Source organism: Odontesthes bonariensis, chromosome 8, assembly GCF_027942865.1.
Source record: "Odontesthes bonariensis isolate fOdoBon6 chromosome 8, fOdoBon6.hap1, whole genome shotgun sequence".
Lineage (NCBI taxonomy): Eukaryota > Metazoa > Chordata > Actinopteri > Atheriniformes > Atherinopsidae > Odontesthes > Odontesthes bonariensis.
Window position 1 is genome coordinate 26,845,449 of NC_134513.1, and position 15,347 is coordinate 26,860,795.

General features: G+C 43.7%; 3 non-coding genes across 3 annotated transcripts; 1 reads left to right on the plus strand and 2 right to left on the minus strand.

Annotated features, from left to right (window-relative positions):
- Nucleotides 1–103: 103 nt before the first annotated feature.
- Nucleotides 104–175, minus strand: trnag-ccc (transfer RNA glycine (anticodon CCC)). The gene has a single exon. It is a non-coding gene; the product is annotated as a tRNA-Gly (tRNA).
- A 1,108-nt stretch (nt 176–1,283) lies between these two features.
- trnag-ccc (transfer RNA glycine (anticodon CCC)) lies at nt 1,284–1,355 on the minus strand. Its single transcript has one exon. It is a non-coding gene; the product is annotated as a tRNA-Gly (tRNA).
- A 1,476-nt stretch (nt 1,356–2,831) lies between these two features.
- trnae-cuc (transfer RNA glutamic acid (anticodon CUC)) lies at nt 2,832–2,903 on the plus strand. Its single transcript has one exon. It is a non-coding gene; the product is annotated as a tRNA-Glu (tRNA).
- Nucleotides 2,904–15,347: the final 12,444 nt, after the last annotated feature.

Below are 15,347 nucleotides of genomic sequence, written 5' to 3' on the forward strand. Positions count from 1 at the left end.
CATTAAGCTTGAGACTGTGTTTCCCCAACAAGCCACCCATTGTCTGAACAGAGGTATAGATAGCAAGGTACATTTGAAAGCTAATTCTACAAGGAGCAGAGAATGCATTGGCCGGGAATCTAACCCGGGTCAACTGCTTGGGAAGCAGCTATTCTCTCCACTATACCACCAATGCCCTGACAGACCCTGATTTAGTCATCTATCAACTGTTTTTCTTGCAGGGCTATGACACACTCACTCTTACTCAGGAATCTTTCTATTTCTCCCTGAAATAAGAGAGAAGTCTAAAGCGTGAAACTTGTGCTTGCTTGGATTTATTCTCCAGATGTGCAGAATTGCTTTCATCTTAGGCTAAAATGTCCACAACTTCAGTACAATGCACTGTGCCAAATAATTTGCCAGTTAGGAAGAGTTCACCACAGTGTTGCTACCTGTACCGTGTGCACTGCTTTTGGGTCCCTGATGGTCTAGTGGCTAGGATTCGGTGCTCTCACTGCTGCGGCCAGGGTTCGATTCCCGGTCAGGGAATGAGGTAATCAGGTTTTTGCACTGTGTTTAGCGTAAACCTAAGACACTTCTGCTGTTCTTATCCAATGAGATCCAACTAGAATGTCAATTTAATTGAGCCCTGTCACAAATTCAATAGGACCTTGGTTTGTAAGAAGTCATCCTACGCATACCACTTGATTTGAAATAACACTTTACAGCCAGCAGATTTACTACTTCTCTTTAGAGAAGGGCTCGCTTAACTCTTTTCAGCAGCTCTAGGACCGTTGTGGCTTTTAAAAACTAAAAGAATGATCAAGTTTTTCTGATACTTTGATGTGTAACACGGTGCTTAATAACATCTTGAGCAGCAAAGAGAAATGCCATTTGTCATTAAATGACATGGGCATCCACGAATGATACGGAAAAAGAGAAATTTCATGGTCTATTGTCGGACGAAATGTTTTTGTCCGCGGACTTGGAGCATTTGGCGATCTGGCAGGTGCTGGCCGTCCATCCGTCTTGTTTTGAGTTTGAGGGAGTGCCGTTTTTTTGTCGTACGACACTGTGGAATCTAATCTTCCCCACTTGCTTTGTAGAGGAGGAACTTAGAATGCACATGAGATAACAGACCATCACTTTAACTGAAGAGTCATAGCAAACATGCTTCCTTGGTTGAAGAGTAGCTAGAGTGCATGAAGCTTGAGACTGTGTTTCCCCAGCAAGCCACCCATTGTCTGAACAGAGGTATAGATAGCAAGGTACATTTGAAAGCTAATTCTACAAGGAGCAGAGAATGCATTGGCCGGGAATCGAACCCGGGTCAACTGCTTGGGAAGCAGCTATTCTCTCCACTATACCACCAATGCCCTGACAGACCGTTATTTAGTCATCTATCAACTGTTTTTCTTGCAGGGCTATGAAACACTCACTCTTACTCAGGAATCTTTCTATTTCTCCCTGAAATAAGAGAGAAGTCTAAAGCGTGAAACTTGTGCTTGCTTGGATTCATTCTCCAGATGTGCAGAATTGCTTTCATCTAAGGCTAAAATGTCCACAACTTCAGTACAATGCACTGTGCCAAATAATTTGCCAGTTAGGAAGAGTTCACCACAGTGTTGCAACCTGTACCTTGTGCACTGCTTTTGAGTCCCTGATGGTCTAGTGGCTAGGATTTGGCGCTCTCACCGCTGCGGCCTGGGTTTGATTCCCGGTCAGGGAATGAGGGAATCAGGTTTTGGCACTGTGTGTAGCGTAAACCTAAGACACTTCTGCTTTTGTTATCCAATGAGATCCAACTAGAATGTCAATTTAATTGAGCCCTGTCACAAATTCAATAGGACGTTGGTTTGTAAGAAGTCATCCTATGCATACCACTTGATTTGAAATAACACTTTACAGCCAGCAGATTTAGTACTTCTCTTTAGAGAAGGGATTGCTTAACTCTTTTGAGCAGCTCTAGGACCACTGTGGCTTTTAAAAACTAAAAGAATGATCAAGTTTTTCTGATACTTTGATGTGTAACACGGTGCTTAATAACATCTTGAGCAGCAAAGAGAAATGCCATTTGTCATTAAATGACATGGGCATCCACGAATGATACGGAAAAAGAGAAATTTCATGGTCTATTGTCGGACGAAATTTTTTTTGTCGGCGGACTTGGAGCATTTGGTAATCTGGCAGGTGCTGGCCGTCCATCCGTCCGTCCGTCCGTCTTGTATTGAGTTTGAGGGAGGCCCGTTTTTTGTGTCGTACTGCACTGTGGAATCTAATCTTCCCCACTTGCTTTGTAGAGGAGGAACTTAGAATGCACATGAGATAACAGACCATCACTTTAACTGAAGAGTCATAGAAAGGCATGCTTCCTTGGTTGAAGAGTTGTTAGAGTGCTTTAAGCTTGAGACTGTGCTTGCCCAACAAGCCACCCATTGTCTGAACAGAGGTATAGATAGCAAGGTACATTTGAAAGCTAATTATACAAGGAGCAGAGAATGCATTGGCCGGAAATCGAACCCGGGTCAACTGCTTGGCAAGCAGCTATTCTCTCCACTATACCACCAATGCCCTGACAGACCCTTATTTAGTCATCTATCAACTGTTTTTCTTGCAGGGCTATGACACACTCACTCTTACTCAGGAATCTTTCTATTTCTCCCTGAAATAAGAGAGAAGTCTAAAGCGTGAAAGTTGTGCTTGCTTGGATTTATTCTCCAGATGTGCAGAATTGCTTTCATCTAAGGCTAAAATGTCCACAACTTCAGTACAATGCACTGTGCCAAATAATTTGCCAGTTAGGAAGAGTTCACCACAGTGTTGCAACCTGTACCGTGTGCACTGCTTTTGGGTCCCTGATGGTCTAGTGGCTAGGATTCGGCGCTCTCACCGCCGCGGCCGGGGTTCGATTCCCGGTCAGGGAATGAGGGAATCAGGTTTTGGCACTGTGTTTAGCGTAAACTTAAGACAGTTCTGCTGTTGTTATCAAATGATATCCATCTAGAATGTCAATTTAATTGAGCCCTGTCACAAATTCAATAGGACCTTGGTTTGTAAGAAGTCATCCTACGCATACCACTTGATTTGAAATAACACTTTACAGCCAGCAGATTTACTACTTCTCTTTAGAGAAGGGCTCGCTTAACTCTTTTCAGCAGCTCTAGGACCGTTGTGGCTTTTAAAAACTAAAAGAATGATCAAGTTTTTCTGATACTTTGATGTGTAACACGGTGCTTAATAACATCTTGAGCAGCAAAGAGAAATGCCATTTGTCATTAAATGACATGGGCATCCACGAATGATACGGAAAAAGAGAAATTTCATGGTCTATTGTCGGACGAAATGTTTTTGTCCGCGGACTTGGAGCATTTGGCGATCTGGCAGGTGCTGGCCGTCCTCCGTCCGTCCGTCTTGGATTGAGTTTGAGGGAGGCCCGTTTTTTGTGTCGTACGGCACTGTGGAATCTAATCTTCACCACTTGCTTTGTAGAGGAGGAACTTAGAATGCACATAATGGCAGGTGAGATCGCGTGTGATGCTGTGAACTCTCGCGAGCCCAGTGCGGAATCCAACATGGCGTCCTCCATCTAGCTCTAAAAACAGCGCTAATATCCACAACAAACCCCAGATAACGACACCCAAAACCTAAAAACTTTCCGAGGGGATGACAAACCTCAACAAGGAAAATAAACAAATAAAGGAGTCCCTTCTCGAAATTCAGGCCCGTAGCATGAGAGACAACCTGGTTTATGCCGGGCTTCCGGAACGTGAGGAGGAGAACCCGGAGACCACCATCAAAATCTTCCTTCACAAACAGCTGAATCTCCCGAAAGAAGCCGTGGACACAATCACCTTCCACCGGGTTCATTGCCTCGGAGGGAGGAGACTAGACCACCAGCGACCCAGGCTGATCGTCGCCAAATTCGAACACTTCAAGCAGAAGGAACTGGTGAAGAGCCGAGGACCTGGTGAGAGCTGGGCGGAACGGACTTTAGCGTCAACGATCAGTTCCCGAAGGAGATCCTGGATCGTCGCAGGCGTCTGCATTGAAGAAGTTCATAGAAGAAAACTCCCGAGCTGTCATCGCCGTGGATAAACTCTATGTGAACGGTCAACTCTTCAGAGACCCAAACATCACCCCCTGGCTTTATTAAGTATACTACTTTCTCCGCCGATATAACATCTTGTCAGGTAACCACACTGAACAGTAAACACGAACACTTATGCATAATGGCTTGAGATAAAACTTAGGACTATGCATATATAGGTAACAGTAGTATGCATAATACACATAGCCGCACAAAGGTAGGTCACTGCTTTGTGGCTGTGAACATTTCACCCCCCATCACCTCCATATTCTCACATTCTTTTGTTGTTGTTGTTCTTGTTGCTGCTGCTGTTGTTGTTGCTGTGGTTGTTGCTCTTGTGGTTGTGGTTATGGTTGTTGCGTCTATTTGGGCTTTTTTTTATCTCACACTTCCACTCTTTTGCACTGTTTTTCTCTTCTTTCTCTCTTCTCCAACCTGCTGCATTTCCACTTCAGTATGTCATATTAATGTTAACATGCACGGCACAGAAGGAGATTTGAGTAGCACACGTAATCAAACGCCACGCTTACACAGCACTGACAGCGCACAAGCACTCAGAGCAGAAGCACAATCAGTCGCCTGCAAGCATAAATGCACACACATGCAAGGGATGCTCTTAACAAGCATCCAGTTATTGATCCAGAAGGCAGATTTATAATTGTTACCTTATTGATCCAAAATATTTATGCATTGCTAATATATATGGCCCAAATGTTGATGACCCCTCGTTTTTTCACTCCTTTTTCACTTCACTCTCCGATCACTCAGTTACACACTCATCATAGGAGGGGACTTTAACATGGTATCTGACTCAGGAGTGGACAGGTGCAGTACTACAGGAAGTCAGGGGAACTGGCAGTCCGCAAATGTTGTTAAACAATATATGAATGATTTTGGTCTTTGTGATGCTTGGCGCTCCCACCACCCCACTCTCAGAGAGTACACCTTCTTCTCAGCAGTACACCACCCATATTCAAGAATAGATTATTTCTTAGTTAGCAGTTCTCTGATGAGTAATATTTCAGACACCAAAATCCACCCCATCACATCAGTGATCACGCTCCAGTTTCTATCACACTGAAGAATAACAGAGTTACACCACCAGTTAGAAATTGGAGATTTAATACATCATTACTTAAAGACCCTGATTTTATTGATTATTTCAAAAGGGAATGGTCTATATATCTGGAAAATAATGAGCTGCCAGGAGTGTCAGCTTGTGTTCTCTGGGAAGCGGGAAAAGCAGTTATGAGAGGCAAAATAATCTCTTTTTCATCAAATAAGAAAAAGAGGGAAAGTTCAAGAATACCAGATTTAGAACTCAGGATTAAATCATTAGAAGTTGTCTACAGTGCCTCCAAAGAGGAACACATACTGAATGAATTAAGGAAAGCTAATCTTGAACTAAATGAAATTATTGATAAACAAACACAGTTCCTGATACAAAGACTTCGCTTGGAGAATTTTGAGCATGGCAATAAATCTGGAAGGTTCCTAGCAAATCAATTAAAGATAAATAAAGAGAAAACAACAATCTCTTCGGTTAGGGATTCGGAAGGAAATATTACCCATGACCCTGATGTAATCAACAATGCTTTTAGGGACTTCTATGAAGCCTTATATTCATCACAAAATGATCCACCAGACAGAAACATAGATCAGTTTCTTAGTAACATCAACCTCCCAAAATCACAACTCGAACAGGCCACGGCTCTGGATTCACCCTCTCAACAGGAGAACTCAATGAAGCCCTTCAACATATGCCTAGTAACAAAGCCCCAGGACCAGATGGTTTTCCAGCTGAGTTCTACAAAGAATTTTGGACTGTTTTGGAACCTACATTTCACAAAATGGTCGGACAAAAAAAGTATGATAATCTGCCATTCTCCTAATGGCAGATTATCCCCTAACATGAACTCTGCTAACATTATCCTTCTACAGAAACCAGGAAAAGGCCCTGTACTTCCATCCAGCTACCGCCCAATATCACTAATAAATGTAGACCTCAAAATAATCTGCAAAGCTCTCGCCGAAAGAATAGAAAAAATAACTCCCCTTATAATACATCCTGACCAGACAGGTTTTATAAAGGGTAGACACTCATCCACTAACACACACACACTAATTAATCTCATAGATTATTCTACCATCAGCAACTTGGAATCGTCAACAATCGTCTCTTTAGATGCTGAAAAAGCATTTGATAAAGTTAACTGGAAATTTTTATTTGCAGCATTAAACAATGTCGGGTTTGGGGCGTACTTCATTAACTGGATAAGGATACTATATAGCTCCCCAAATGCATGTGTCAGGACAAATGATCAAATTTCTCCAAGCTTCAGTCTGCAGAGAGGTACCAGACAGGGTTGCCCACTTTCACCCTCACTTTTTGCAATCTTCATCGAACCTTTAGCAGCCGCTATCAGACAAGATAGAAATATTAAAGGCATCCATCCCAAAAATATTGAACACAAAATAAGTCTTTATGCTGATGATGTATTACTTTTCCTTCAGAACTCAGAGACATTTCTCACTCACACGATCACACTCATAAATAAATTCTCAGCACTTTCTGACTACTCTATCAACTGGTCTAAGACCATCGTTCTGCCCATCAACTGTAGTTTCAAGAATATACCTGTTATCACTTTCAAGGGTGTAACTTTGGCTTTGACATTGGTGGGGACAGGGACCTAATCCCCCCCACCCCCCAAAACTGCCACAAATGATATACCTTCAGTCGGTGTACAACCGAATCAATCAATGACACACATTGATAGTTTACATGTCTGTTTACTTCTGCCATGAAGCGGGTCTCCATGAAACAAAACATTACAATAACAGAAAAAATGTAGGCCTACTTTATTTTCAACTATACAGCATTAAGCAGTTAGTCTAAATGATATATATTTAAACAATGAACTTTCCTTCTGCAATGGTGTAGGGCATGCTATATGAAAGGAGAACTAACTAAATAAATACTTACATCTTAACATCACTTTACATCTTAACATTACTTTACTCCTCAAGACTTAGTAAGTATTTCAGCCATACTGCAACTGTCATCTCAACTGATGAGCACAAGAATGGGTCTATGTGAAGGAGCCAAACACATGCCTACGTCGATCGTTAACTGCGACAAACTGTTGGCATATTTGTTTTATGTCTATATTATCCAGTATGTCCTGATGAACATGGCATACAGCTGCATTGTTCAATCTCACTTGGGTCATTGTTGACCGCAGCCATGTTTTCAGCCTTCTCAGGGCACTGAAGCTTCTCTCTGCTTCAGCTGATGAAACTAGCACAACTAAAAGCAGCCTGACAAGGCTTTCCACTTCATTAAACAGACCCCTCACCTCAACTGGCATCCCTCTGATAATAGTAGCCACCTCACTACTAGATGTGAATGTATATTTTGACCTGAACATGGCCAACTGAATCTCAAGAGTCTGCCTGTTAATTTCTGGGTACTGATCAACAATGCCATCCACCTTTCCAGACAGCAGAGTTTCTTCCAATTTCTGCAAGACACACAGATCAGGTTGGTTAAACCTATCCTCAAACTGAACAGCTACAGTATCCAGCACCTTGTAAAATTCTGGTCTGTAAGACTCCTCAGGTGTCTTGGGAGTGTGACTGCCTGCCTCACCAGTGTACCGTTTCGGTGGCCGTCTCTGGTGAGGAATCTGAATTGGCTCAAGTTCCAGGGAATCCACCATTTCCACAGCTTTATCGAACACTTTCTGGAATTTTTCCTCATTTCTTTTACCCTGTAGGGTGGATTTGACGCACTCTATTGCTTCCTTCATTCCAGCAATTGTTGCTGTTCTTTACTGCAGGGACTTATTGAGGCATTCTAGCTCCTCAATGACCTCCAATGCCACTAGAAGCCCAAGCACAGTCTTTCCCTTTGAAAATCTGTCATGCAAACCATTTGCCTTAGCAGCTGAGCTTGACCCACTTGCTGCCATCTCCTCTAGGCTCACCAGCACACCCTCATATTGAGATAGCACGGCTTTGACAGCATTTCCCCTTACTGTCCACCTGGTTGGGCAGAGTGGTCTAAGAGACACATTTGGTCCCTCTGAATCTGCGGCTACAGCTGAAAACATGCCCTTGAATTTGCCTGACTGCTTGCTTAATGTCCCCAGATCATGCACCCACTCTAAGGCATCACGAATTAAAGGACTGGCCTGACATGCAGCCTGTGTTATCAGGTTCAGGCAGTGAGGCCCGCAGTGCACATACAATGCCAGTGGTTGCTGTTTTTTTCATTTCTGCCTGTGCACCTGAATACGATCCTGACATGTTTGCTGCACCATCGTATGCCTGACCTCTCAAATATGCCAATGGGATATTCAGCCTCAAAAGCACATCCACCGCTGCTCTTGCTATCTCCACTCCAGTAGTTCTTGACACTTGATATAAGCCCACAAACACCTCATGTGGAACCAGATCCTCATCCACATACCTAAAACATATGGACTCTTGCTCAGTCCCTGAAATATCTTGAGTACCATCTATAATGATGGAGAACTGCTGCACAGACAGAGATCTGAGAGTTTGTGCAATATCTTTAACTATACAGGTGCCAAACAACTGTAAAATCTCATTTTGCACTGTTGGAGATGTATAATCATGGTGACGGGACAACCAGTCAGAGAGACAGGCGTCATCCTTGGCTTTATGTTTCAAGTGTTGAAACAGGTTACCATCTTCCTTTCCATGGCCACGCATTGCCAATCCCTGCCTGCTAAGGAACTGTACTGAACCAACAATACTTCTTAAGCAGTGTCTGGCATTTCCCTGCTGTTTTGACCAGGCACTTGAGAGTTGTGAATCTATGGGGGCTGCTTGTTGAGCATGAAAGATTAAACTCACCAAAGATTCTGGAACGTTAGCCTGCCAGAGTAATTTAATAACGTACCGTGTGGTAACACCACTGATTAGCGCAGTGATAGAACCTACCGAAAAGACCTCAGCTTTTTTTTTTTTTGGCGCTCCTGCCTCCTAGCAACCATACACAACCTAGAGTCTCACGTGAAAGAAGGGGAAGGCACAGCCAATCAGATTGGTCATCAGCCTTTGGCAAAGGACTTTTGGTTAACCCTTTCTTCGCCGCAATGCGAATGAGACGGGAGACCGTTTTTTCCCCCCAGCCCCAGTGATCAAATTGGTGCGGACAAAACGATAATCGCTGGATATTGGTGGGGACGCGTCCCTTATATCCATTCCGAAATTACGCCCATGGTTTTGCATGTTTCTACTTCATCTTGATTATTATTTTGTCTTCAGGAATACCATATTAATACACATGAAAAATCGTTTTTCATGCTGAAATAAGATCTGCTCCTCGCATAATGTAAGTGTAACAGACAGAAAAGAAGAGAGGAGAGCATCAGGGAATTTATCATGTTAATGTTTCAACTAGCCTCCGATTTCCTGAAGCCTTGAGGTCACGCAAGTCTTCATTAAGGCCAAGCCTTGGAGAAACTTACATCAACTTATTTCTTCGTGAATCAAATACAAAAAAGCTGCTTTGAGAAGAGATCAAAACAGTTATACAGCATTTGTATATTTGTTTCATAAATAGTGTTAATTTAATATTCACCAGAAATTAGAAAAATAATTTATTCATCCCCCAATGGGGGAAATTCAAATTAGTCAAGTAGCTCAAATTTTTGTTAAATATTTACAATGATTGTAATAACAACATCAATAACTAGAAAGCTGCAAGCAGCTGTGAGCAGGACCGAGATGACGTACGTTGGAATGTGCGTACGTTGGGGCATGCGCTGGACGCTGGAGCTGCAGCTCTGCCCACACGCACGATACCCTCTCCGTACGTACTACGAGCACATAATAATCCCAATGCAGCGGGATTTTTGAAAATGCGATGATGATAAGGCTTTCAAATCACAAACGCCATCACATGATTTTCACTGCCTGGCCACGCCCACACCGTTCAGAGTTTTGAAAAGTTTTTCAATTAATTTTTCCCCCGTGTCTTAAGAGTAACCTGGCCAAGTTTGAAGATTTTAGCATGAAATATGTAGGAGGAGTTTGATCAAATGCAAGGTGTGTTAAAAAAAAGACATTTCTGACCACCATTAGGTGGCGCTGTAAGTGGATGTCACTATTTTATATGGGCACGTTCAGGCTGGGTCCAGCAATCACCGAATGACGTTTGGGACAGATTGGATAGTGTATGTGGAAGTTATAGGCGACTTAATTTTTTGTGGCCAGTCATATATTTGAGGTGTCGCCACGGCCACGCCCTTTGAGGTTTGAAAAACTTTCTCCATGTTTTAAGAGTAACCTGTCCAAGTTTGAAGCTTGTAGCATTAAATCTGTAGGAGTAGTTCGATCAAATGCGAGGTGTGGAAAAAAAATACTTTTCCAGCCACCAGCAGGTGGCGCTATAGGTGGATGTCACTATGATAATATGTACGCGTTCAGCATTCACCTTATGAAGTTTGGGACAGATTGGATAATGCATGTGGAAGTTATAAGCGACTTGAATTTTGATTCGAGTGATGGCAAGTCATCAAACTTGAGGCGTCGCCACGGCCACGCCCTTTTGAAAAAGTTTCCCCATGAATTTTTCCCCCCATGTCTTAAGAGTAACCTGGCCAAGTTTGAAGATTTTAGCATGAAATATGTAGGAGGAGTTTGATCAAATGCAAGGTGTGTTAAAAAAAAGACATTTCTGACCACCATTAGGTGGCGCTGTAAGTGGATGTCACTATTTTATATGGGCACGTTCAGGCTGGGTCCAGCAATCACCGAATGACGTTTGGGACAGATTGGATAGTGTATGTGGAAGTTATAGGCGACTTAATTTTTTGTGGCCAGTCATATATTTGAGGTGTCGCCACGGCCACGCCCTTTGAGGTTTGAAAAACTTTCTCCATGTTTTAAGAGTAACCTGTCCAAGTTTGAAGCTTGTAGCATTAAATCTGTAGGAGTAGTTCGATCAAATGCGAGGTGTGGAAAAAAAATACTTTTCCAACCACCAGCAGGTGGCGCTATAGGTGGATGTCACTATGATAATATGTACGCGTTCAGCATTCACCTTATGAAGTTTGGGACAGATTGGATAATGCATGTGGAAGTTATAAGCGACTTGAATTTTGATTCGAGTGATGGCAAGTCATCAAACTTGAGGCGTCGCCACGGCCACGCCCTTTTGAAAAAGTTTCCCCATGAATTTTTCCCCCCATGTCTTAAGAGTAACCTGGCCAAGTTTGAAGAGTGTAGCATTAAATCTGTGGGACAAGTTCGATCTTATGCAAGGCGTGGAATCGGTCAAAAATGGCATAAAAACTCACTTTCCATCCAAAATGGCCGCCTTCCTGTGGACATGGGACCATGGCGGGAAGAGACTTTTTTGTGCGTCTGGGCATGATGAATGAGTGTACCAAAATTCATCGTCCTACGCAAAACTAATCCTATTAAGGGGACCATTTTTAAGCATCGTAGGGGGCGCTACAGAGTCAATGAGCGACTCCCAAAAATATAAAGTTTAGATACTTTCATGTCGTCGACTGGCAGGTGGCGCTCGCAAAATTTCATGAGTTTTCGCAGACCTTTTGCAAAGAAAGAAAGAAAGAAAGAAAGAAAGAAAGAAAGAAAGAAAGAAAGAAAGAAAGAACGGAATAACTAGAAAGCTGCAAGCAGCTGTAGGCGGGACCGAGGTGGCGTACGTTGGGATGTGCGTACGTTGGGCCGGCCATCCCCTTGGAGGTTTGAAAAAGTTTCTCCATGAATTTTTCCCCCCATGTCTTAAGAGTAACCTGGCCAAGTTTGAAGCTTAAAGCATTAAATCTGTAGGAGGGAGTTTGATCAAATGCGAGGTGTGGAAAAAAAAAGACATTTCCGACCACCAGCAGGTGGCGCTATAGGTGGATGTCACTATGTTATATTTGCGCGTTCAGGCTGGGTCCAGCAATCACCGTATGAAGTTTGGGACAGATTGAATAATGTATGTGGGAGTTATAAGCGACTTCATTTTTTGAGTCGAGTGATGGCGAGTCATCAAACTTTGAGGCGTTCCCACGCCCTTTAAGTTTTGAAAAAGTTTTTCCATGAATTATACCCCCCATGTCTTAAGAGTCACCTTGCCAAGTTTGAAGTCTGTAGCATTAAATCTGTAGGACAAGTTTGATCTCAACCTACTAAGGCCCAAGGTGATTTTTTTTTTACATGCATTTTTTATTTCTCTTTGCTATTTGGGCTTATTGGGACCTAATTAGACTAGAAACTAAGCATCAATATTGGTATTTAAGACTCTCCACATCAATAAAATGATAAGTGTCTTTGATGTTTAATTGAAAGAGTGTATAAATGAAATTCGATGAATTCGTTTCCACATTCCGACACAATGGGTGTTCACGGAGGAATCTCCCAAGGTATCGTCTAAGTATTGGGTTCCTTATGGATCTTAGAGAGAATATAAAATCTATGGGGTCTTGGTTCAGATTCACCTATGTTGTGTTTTTTCTGTTTGCATTAATAAATTTAGTTCTATGTAACTTGTCGATAATTCAACTAAACTAAGATTTATGTTATAGATCATTGCTTGCCTTATAGACAACATTTCCCAGTATCTTCCTAATGTTAAAAATCTCTTCACTTTCACAGTTGTGCTGGATATTATGAAGAAATGCACTTAAAATACCTTCCATCCATCATCTTGCGCTGGTCCGGGGATCGGGTCGCGGGGGCAGCAGCTTGAGCAAAGAGACCCAGACGTCCCTGTCCCCGGCCACTTCCTCCAGCTCCTCTGGGGGGACCCCGAGGCGTTCCCAGGCCAGCCGAGAAACAGTCTCTCCAACGTGTCCTGGGTCTTCCCCGGGGCCTCCTCCCAGTGGGACGGGCCCAGAACACCTCACCAGGGAGGCGTCCAGGAGGCATTCTCACCAGATGTCCGAGCCACCTCATCTGACTCCTCTGGATGCGGAAGAGCAGCGGTTCTACTCCGAGCCCCTCCCGGATGACCGAGCTTCTCACCCTATCTCTAAGGGAGAGCCCAGACACCCTGCGGAGGAAACTCATTTGGGCCGCTTGTATTCGCAATCTCGTTATTTCGGTCACTACCCATAGGTGAGGGTAGGAACATAGATTGACCGGTAAATCGAGAGCTTCGCCTTCTGGCTCAGCTCCTTCTTCACCACGACGGGCCGGTGCAGAGCCCGCATCCGTCTGTCAATCTCCTGCTCCATTCGTCCATCACTCGTGAATAAGACCCCAAGATACTTGAACTCCTCCACTTGGGGAAGGATCTTATTCCCGACCCGGAGATTGCATTCCACCCTTTTCCGGCCGAAGACCATGGTCTCGGATTTGGAGGTGCTGATTCCCATCCCAGCCGCTTCACACTCGGCTGCGAACCGCTCCAGTGAGAGCTGAAGGTCACGGCCTGACGACGCCAACAGAACCACATCGTCCGCAAAAAGCAGAGACCCGATTCTGAGGTAGCCAAACCGGACCCCCTCAACGCCCTGGCTGTGCCTAGAAATTCTGTCCATAAAAATTATGAACAGAATCGGTGACAAAGGGCAGCCCTGACGGAGTCCAACCCTAACAGGAAACATGTCCGACTTACTGCCGGCAATGCGAACCAAACTCTGACACCGGTCATACAGAGACCGAACAGCCCATATCAAGGAGTCCCATATCTGCACCTCCTGAATCCAAGATTCAACTATTCGGCGGATCCTCCTCTCCAGTACCCCCGAAAAGACCTTACCAGGGAGGCTGAGGAGTGTGATCCCTCTATAGTTGGAACACACCCTCCGGTCCCCCTTTTTAAAGAGGGGGACCACCACCCCGATCTGCCAGTCCAGAGGCACTGCCCCCCATGTCCACGCGATGCTGCAGAGGCGTGTCAACCAAGACAGCCCCACAACATCCAGAGCCTTGAGGAACTCAGGACGGACCTCATCCAACCCCAAGGAGTTTTTTGACCACCTCGGCAACCTCAGCCCCAGAAATGGGAGGTCCCATGTCCGAGCTCCCCAACTCTGCTTCCTCATCGGAAGGCGTCGGTAGGATTGAAGAGCACTTAAAATACATCTGAATAAAATGTTTTTTTCAGATCACTGCTATCACAGTATTAAAAAACTTGCCTTTGCAGCATATGAATATGTGGTGGAGATAATATTACTTACCAGAGGTGAGTGTGGAACAGAGATTTGATATGGGGCTGGAGGAACTGTATATTGGTTGTCATGGGGACTTTTACTTTGTGCAGAGTCGCCATGTAGGGATATAGTTTGACCAAAATAATTTAAATTCTAGGAAAAAAATCCTGGGTTTGGGGAGTGGCTGGGCCAGTGGAGAGCATTGCTTCAGTTAGTCTTTAGGAAATGTATGTAATTCACTGTAATGTCCTCTGAAATTAAGAGACGGGTGCATAAAACATAACTAAGTGTGTGTGCTAAGGGTAGAGAAGATGTAGGAGCTGCCTAAAGTCTGTCAGATTTTTTTATTTTTCAAATTTCATCTCTAGTCTGCAAGAGAAATGGAGTCTGACTTTAAGATGAAGAAAGACTTAAAGGTGGGGTAGGGGTTCTTTTTCTGGAGCATTTTTTACATATTCCTTGAAATACTATTCACATCCCCATTGCAACCAATTAATTAAAAGTTTTGACACAAAAATTAAAAGTTTTAGTGGCCTCTAAGAACGAACAATCCAGGAAAAACACTATCCAATCATACTGAACGATGATTGGATTCTGATGCGTCTATCAAACTGCAATCTGCTCCTCCTTCCCCCTGTGCGCGTACCCTTCTTCGTGAACAAATTACGCGTGCCCAGAAGCTTGGCAGGAACCTAAACTAGAGCCAGCTTGGCTAGCACCTAGCATTATTAAACGTATAGTTAGCATATACTAAATACGGCAACGACGATTTAAACAGCGCTCGTGCACCTTTCTGCTCGTGAACAAGCATTGCGCGTTCATGTACTCTAGAGGCGTGGCTTCGGGGGAATGTCTGAAGAAAGGGGTTAGGACTTTGTACCTGTGTATTTTCAAAATGCAGCTTCGCTGGACTCAAAATCTAGGATCTCCTACCCTACCTTTAAGGCTTTCCCATAGTCAAAACTTCCAGCAAAGCTCTGGATTCATTGCCATCCTACTACTTTCACAAGATTTGCTGGCTCAGTAATTAATTTCATCCCACAGAGAACAGACTTCCCAGACTTCTGTGATGCAGGCACTTCAGACTTGGCTGAAATAAACAAATTCGTGGTCACCAAGCCAGAAACACAACT